Consider the following 6,129-nt stretch of genomic DNA (forward strand, 5'->3'; position numbering starts at 1 on the left):
CGCTGAGGTATTTCTATTGTTGGTTGAAGAAACCTTCGCTAGATATCATAATTCGGGGGACATGCTGTAAAAGGTATTGTAATTATTCTGTAAAAAGAATGTATCTGTTTTTGTGCGTTTTTTCGACAATATAATGATAAAAATGTTTGCCGGGCATTAGCAAGTTGATGCGATCGAAAAAAAAACCAGGAGTATTGAAATACTAGATAGTACACCGATCGTGCCTGACGGTACTTCCACAGCAGCGCTTGAGATCGATATTTCGGCCAAATACATGATTTTTTAATATTTAATTAAAATTATCTGAATGACTCACAAATCTTTTTAATGATACTTCATAACTCTTCATACGAAATACAAACGGTACCATACCGAACCTTTGTTTAATTTACCTCCGGTTATTATTTCCGGCTAAATACATGGTCCAAAAAAGAACAATTAATTACAAGTAATAGAATGACTCACAAATCTTTTCAATTACACTTCAAAACTCTTCATACGAAATACAAACGATATAAAAGAGTAGTTTTCCAATCGGAGTTTTTTTCCGGTCAAGTACATAGAAATGCTTTTTCCAGTCAACTTATAGGCCGGTATTCATAGTCAGATCTTATATTTAAGATCAACTTAAGTATTGTCTTAAGATGTCATGAATCAATTACAGAGCCGTATTTGCATCTTAAGACATTACTTAAGACGATCTTGAAATAAGATTCGACTATGAATACCGGCCATAGTCGACTATGAAAAGTTGGAAATTAATCGGCTATTTCAAGGCAGGTCTTGGCAGACGTCAGCATTGCTAATTCGTCGTGTCACCGGAGTGGCGCGCCGTTACATGATCTTATATGTATATAGTTCTTTTCTTCCTTGGGACGCGAGTTGCTGTTTCCCTTAATTGAAAATTCTCAATCCATTTCAATTTGGTAACATTTCGGCTACACATCAGTACAGCACACATCACGGTAAGCAAATGATTCATTATCAATAACCGTGCATATTTCCACCAGAATTTTTGGGAGCGGTGCACTTGGACACGGTGCATTTGGACACAGCCAATCACAACACCGTATGATTAGAGACATTTGTAGGGTCCCTTGGAACAGCGACTTGTGATTGGACTGTGTCCAATTGCCCCTGATATACATCCGAATTTTTTGCTTATGTTCATTTGTGGCATCAATGGGCGCATTCAGTAGAAAAAGCACTCAGTGAGCAATCAACGATTATTGGTTTTTGCTATTAGATCCCTAAATCTAGACCAATTACATTGACAAATTACTCAACTGTTGTGCAACTGTTGAGTCTACTGAATGCAGCCAATAATCAATGCATCGATTACTTTGGGTGTTTACGGAAAAGCGCTCCGAGTTAGTTTTGAGTCAGCGGTATATATGCCTCTCTATAATCCAAGTATTTCATGTTTCTGACTCCTCTGCTGAAATAGAGACCGGGTTATTGAGAGACGTACATCTTGACAGCACACAGCGTAAAAATATATACAAATATATAATTAAAGTAAGTATGAAATTTATTTAAATAAAGAATAAATTGTATAAATGTGGTAATTGTATAATATTTATTAGTTTTAAAAGATTATTGTATTTATTCGTTATATTGACTTTTTCAGATGGAAGCTAATGGGTGTTTACGACAATTAGAGTTAGAGTTAGTTTCACTAGGGCCGAAAATTATGATAGGCATGACCATCTAGTACTTTTACAGTTTATAACAACTTCTTACTTCTAACTCAATGCCTTATCATAGGAACAAGCTGGAACAAAGAAATTGGGATATATATTAAATTAGTAAAGCTGGCCACACACACTTTCCGTAACAGTAATTGTAGGACATAACGTAAGAATTGACCAATCATGTTGAGAATCGTCGAATTATAAGGTCGCCATTTTTGTGAATACTCGATCGTAATTGGTCAATTCTTACGTTACGTCTTACAGTTACTGTTATGGAAAGTGTGTGTTTCCAACTTTACTAATTTAATATATATCCTAATTTATTTACAAGAATTCTATTTATACTATTCATATATGTGACGGAAGTTACAATTAAATTTACGAGTTTAAAATTACGGTTTGAAAATTATTTATTAATTAATAAATAATATTAATATTAATAATAATATTAATATTAATTAATTAATAATTCTCCAACCGTAATTTTAAACTCGTAAATTTAATTGTAACTTCCGTCACATATATAAATAGTATAAACAGAATTCTTGTAAATAAATTAGGACACATTATTTTAAATTAGGATTATATTTTACACTTCAGATTTCTCACATGATAGTTTATAATAAATATAATAAATATGATAATAAATATGATTTTAATAAAATATAAATAATCTTACACATTAAAAAAAAATATGGATATAATGGTGAGATTTTACGAAATTATTATCTGATGTTGAATGCACGTTCTTTACTTCTTGTTCCTATGATAAGGAGTAAATATATTCTTATGGTAAGGAGTAAGTTGTAAATATATTTAAATAAATATATTTACATAAATAAATATATTTACATAAATACATTTACACCTAATCTCACTCAACACTAAAGAAATATTAGAAGTTTTATCAGACATCCGCAGTTCTGGGGGTTGATTGTGTATCTCGAAACAGGAATGAAAATTACAAAAGTGAGCAAATTCACTAGGCATTGACCAATGAAGTTACAAATATTCTAGTAAATTTATTCACTTTTGTCAATTTCATTTCGTTTTGAGATACACAATCGACCCCCTCGAAGAGATCAAAACGCACTACTTATACGGAGAAGGATGATAAACTACAAAACATCTGGAAACAAATACAAAATACAGAGAACTTAGATCTTTTATTAATATTATATACATTATCAGAATTAGTTGGGAAAGAAGAAATAAATTTATAAATTTTAATACTTTCCATTCTTTGCCAATCCTTAATTTTCTGGAATACAACTTGGGCATACTCGAGGACACAGTAAGCTTAGAGTTTGTCAACATACTCTGCAGTAAATTGTTCTCTGGCTATTAGGACAATCTGCTAGCACATCGTTAGCTGGATAACTGGAACAAAAAATTAATCACCCAGATAACCAAACCTGCGCGAGCAGATTTTACGCAGAGTCTGTCAACAGTGTCTGTAGACAGAATGGCAACAGATTATACGCAGAATCTGTTCTGACGACAGATTGGTAACAGATTGCGCAGAGCTTGTCGACAGACTTTGACGACAGACTGACGGCAGATTGCGCGCAGATTCTGTTTCCTAGATAGGCTATTTAATTCTATCAAGGGCCAATCAACTTATATCAAGCACACTATTAAATGGGGCAGTTTCACAGGTTAGGCGACAGTTTCCTGAAAAATGGAGGGGATAATGTTGGTACCAAGGAAAATCTACACGATAATTTAAAGATCTGTTTTTTGTAACTGCACACTGCTGAACTAATGCAAAAGGTTAGAATGAGAAAACGTATACTTGCTTCACTTCAATTTATTGCACCAGTTCAGCAGTGCAGTTACAAAGAATAGATCTTTAAATTATAGAGAGATAATAGTGGTAGAGATTTTCTTTGATACCAACGTTATCCCTTCCACTTTTCGGGAAACTATCGCCTAACCAGTTTCACATACACACCATGTAAAACTCTGAGAGGAGTCAAGATAATTATATTGTGCAATAATTGTACACATACCCATAATTGTACCCTGACAGCACGCGACGTACTGCGTATCATCCCATTTTCGTACTCATTGTACTGTGACGTACTAAGTTGAACGCTAGAACGTCACTTATAGTATCATTCGGTTTTCTTTCGCACGCGAATGTTCTTAGATTTCACTCAGGGATATGGAAATGATACGTACGCTTTTTTATCGCGTGCATACATTCTCAGGTTTGACTGAAATGATACGTACGCATTTGTATCGCGCGCGTATTTCTCAGGTACCGACTCAAGGTACGGAAACGGTACGTATACCAACGCCATCTGATACATCATTCCGGGAGCGGTGCACTTGGACACGGTGCATTTGGACACAGCCAATCACAGCACCGTGTGATTAGAGACATTTGTAGGGTCCCTTGGAACAGCGACTTGTGATTGGACTGTGTCCAATTGCCCCGTGTCCAACTGATATACACCCCATCATTCCTGTTTCGATCTTTTTCCGGTAGCCGAGTAGCGTGGGTACCGTCCATTAATGTGGTGACGAGCAGTGACGAGGCAGATCGATTGATCGATCTAATTAATAACAAAGGTAATCCTTTTTCTTCCTTAATTTTAATTCCATAAAATATTGAATAAAGTTAAACAAGTTTTACATATAAATTACATAATATTTCTTAATATTTCGTAGAAATTTTTATACAAATATTCTGATAAAGAATTTGAGGTTATCCTAGGTTGCAAAGCCACATAGCATTTGCTTATTGGTTTTAGGTGAGAATGCCATTAGCAATAAAAGTTCCTAGTATAAGATTCTCTGCTATCCGTGGCTCCTATCGACTCCAAGTAGTTGAAAGCGTCGCTCACCGACAGCCAAGAACGCCTCGGAGGCGATGAATCGCAATCAATTAGGTTATTTGTATTTATAAAAGTCTGTTATAAATAATCTCAATAAAAGAATATATTATTCATTTGTAAAAGAATTTATATTAATAAAAACGAATTTATAATGAAATAAAAATATCCAATTAATAACCTAACCTAACCTATATATGAGCGCGCGCGCTAGCTGCACATGTGTGTGTGCGTCTATACGTGATGTACTGAACCTTCCCGTTTTCATTCCGTCCTGAGACTGCCGACATCGCTGCGAACGTTTGCACGACATTCGCAGCGAAATTCTATAGTAGCTGCTACCCCATAGGGACGTACTCAAGAGGTCAATTGTGTATCTTAAAACGGAGTGAAAATGACAAAAGTGAGCAAATTTACTAGAATTTTTGTAACTTCATTGGTCAATGCCTAGTGAATTTACTCACTTTTGTAATTTTTACTCCATTTCGAGATACACAATCGACCCCCAGAACGTACTCAGTCGATCGCAGTACATATGAGAACATTCAGAGATAATCGCAATATACGCATTGCGATCTACTCAGAAAGTCTTCAGAACATCCTCGTGCTGTAAAGGTATACACAATAAAAAACAATTTTTACTTTTTAAAATTGCATTACACATTTTTTATAAAAATGCAACAATAATAAAGAAATAACGAGTACAAGTATAGAATAGTACAACGGTTAAATGGCCATTTAGGCCAAAAGGCGTACATATGCCATCTCTGGTAAAAATTGTTCTCATATTATTATTTTTTTAAATGTCATTATGTCATTAAATCTGAACGATTTGGGAGCGGTGCACTTGGACACGGTGCATTTGGACACAGCCAATCACAGCACCGTGTGATTAGAGACAATTGTAGAGTCCCTTGGAACAGCGACTTGTGATTGGACTGTGTCCAATTGCCCCGTGTCCAACTGATATATACCCGGACGATTTAACCATTATGCAATAAGTACTGAAGGCAGCAGCACCGAATAAAATATTAGTATCGCCATGTAAATAACTTTTACAGAATTTTTGTGATGATTTATTTGAAAATACATCATGCTTCGATTTTAATAAAACTTAATATTAGGTGTACAACTTTGCTTCCGCTGTTTTTTTTCCGAAATTCGAGGCTTTATTATAAAAAACTGGTTATACATTTATGACTCAAAGTATTGTCCATCGCTGGCCACTACTTTCTCCCATCTTTTGGGCGACGTACGAATCCTTCGTCGAAAAAACTGGTCATCTTTTGAAACGATCCACGAATCGATCCAATTTTTTACTTCTTCATAAGACCGGAAGTGCTGGTCAGCCAGGCCGTGTGCCATTGATCGAAACAAGTGATAGAGGGAGCAACGTCTGGAGAATACGGCGGGTGGAGTAGGACTTCCCATTTCAACGTTTCCAAGTATGTCTTGACGACTTTCGCAACATGGGGTCGAGCATTGTCATGTTACAAAATCACTTTATCGTGTCTCTCGTTGTATTGCGGCCGTTTGTCTTTCAATGCTCGGCTCAAACGCACCAATTGCATTCGACACCGATCGCCTGTGATTGT

The 6,129-nt window shown here is 35.5% G+C and overlaps 1 long non-coding RNA gene across 1 annotated transcript; it reads left to right on the forward strand.

Annotated features, from left to right (window-relative positions):
- Positions 1-4,205: 4,205 nt before the first annotated feature.
- LOC116850362 lies at positions 4,206-4,650 on the forward strand. Its single transcript, XR_004379320.1, has 2 exons — positions 4,206-4,271; positions 4,454-4,650. It is a non-coding gene; the product is annotated as an uncharacterized LOC116850362 (long non-coding RNA).
- Positions 4,651-6,129: the final 1,479 nt, after the last annotated feature.

This window comes from Odontomachus brunneus, unplaced genomic scaffold, assembly GCF_010583005.1.
Source record: "Odontomachus brunneus isolate Ranch 3 - 2012 unplaced genomic scaffold, Obru_v1 Obru_scaffold_143, whole genome shotgun sequence".
In the NCBI taxonomy this organism is placed as follows: domain Eukaryota; kingdom Metazoa; phylum Arthropoda; class Insecta; order Hymenoptera; family Formicidae; genus Odontomachus; species Odontomachus brunneus.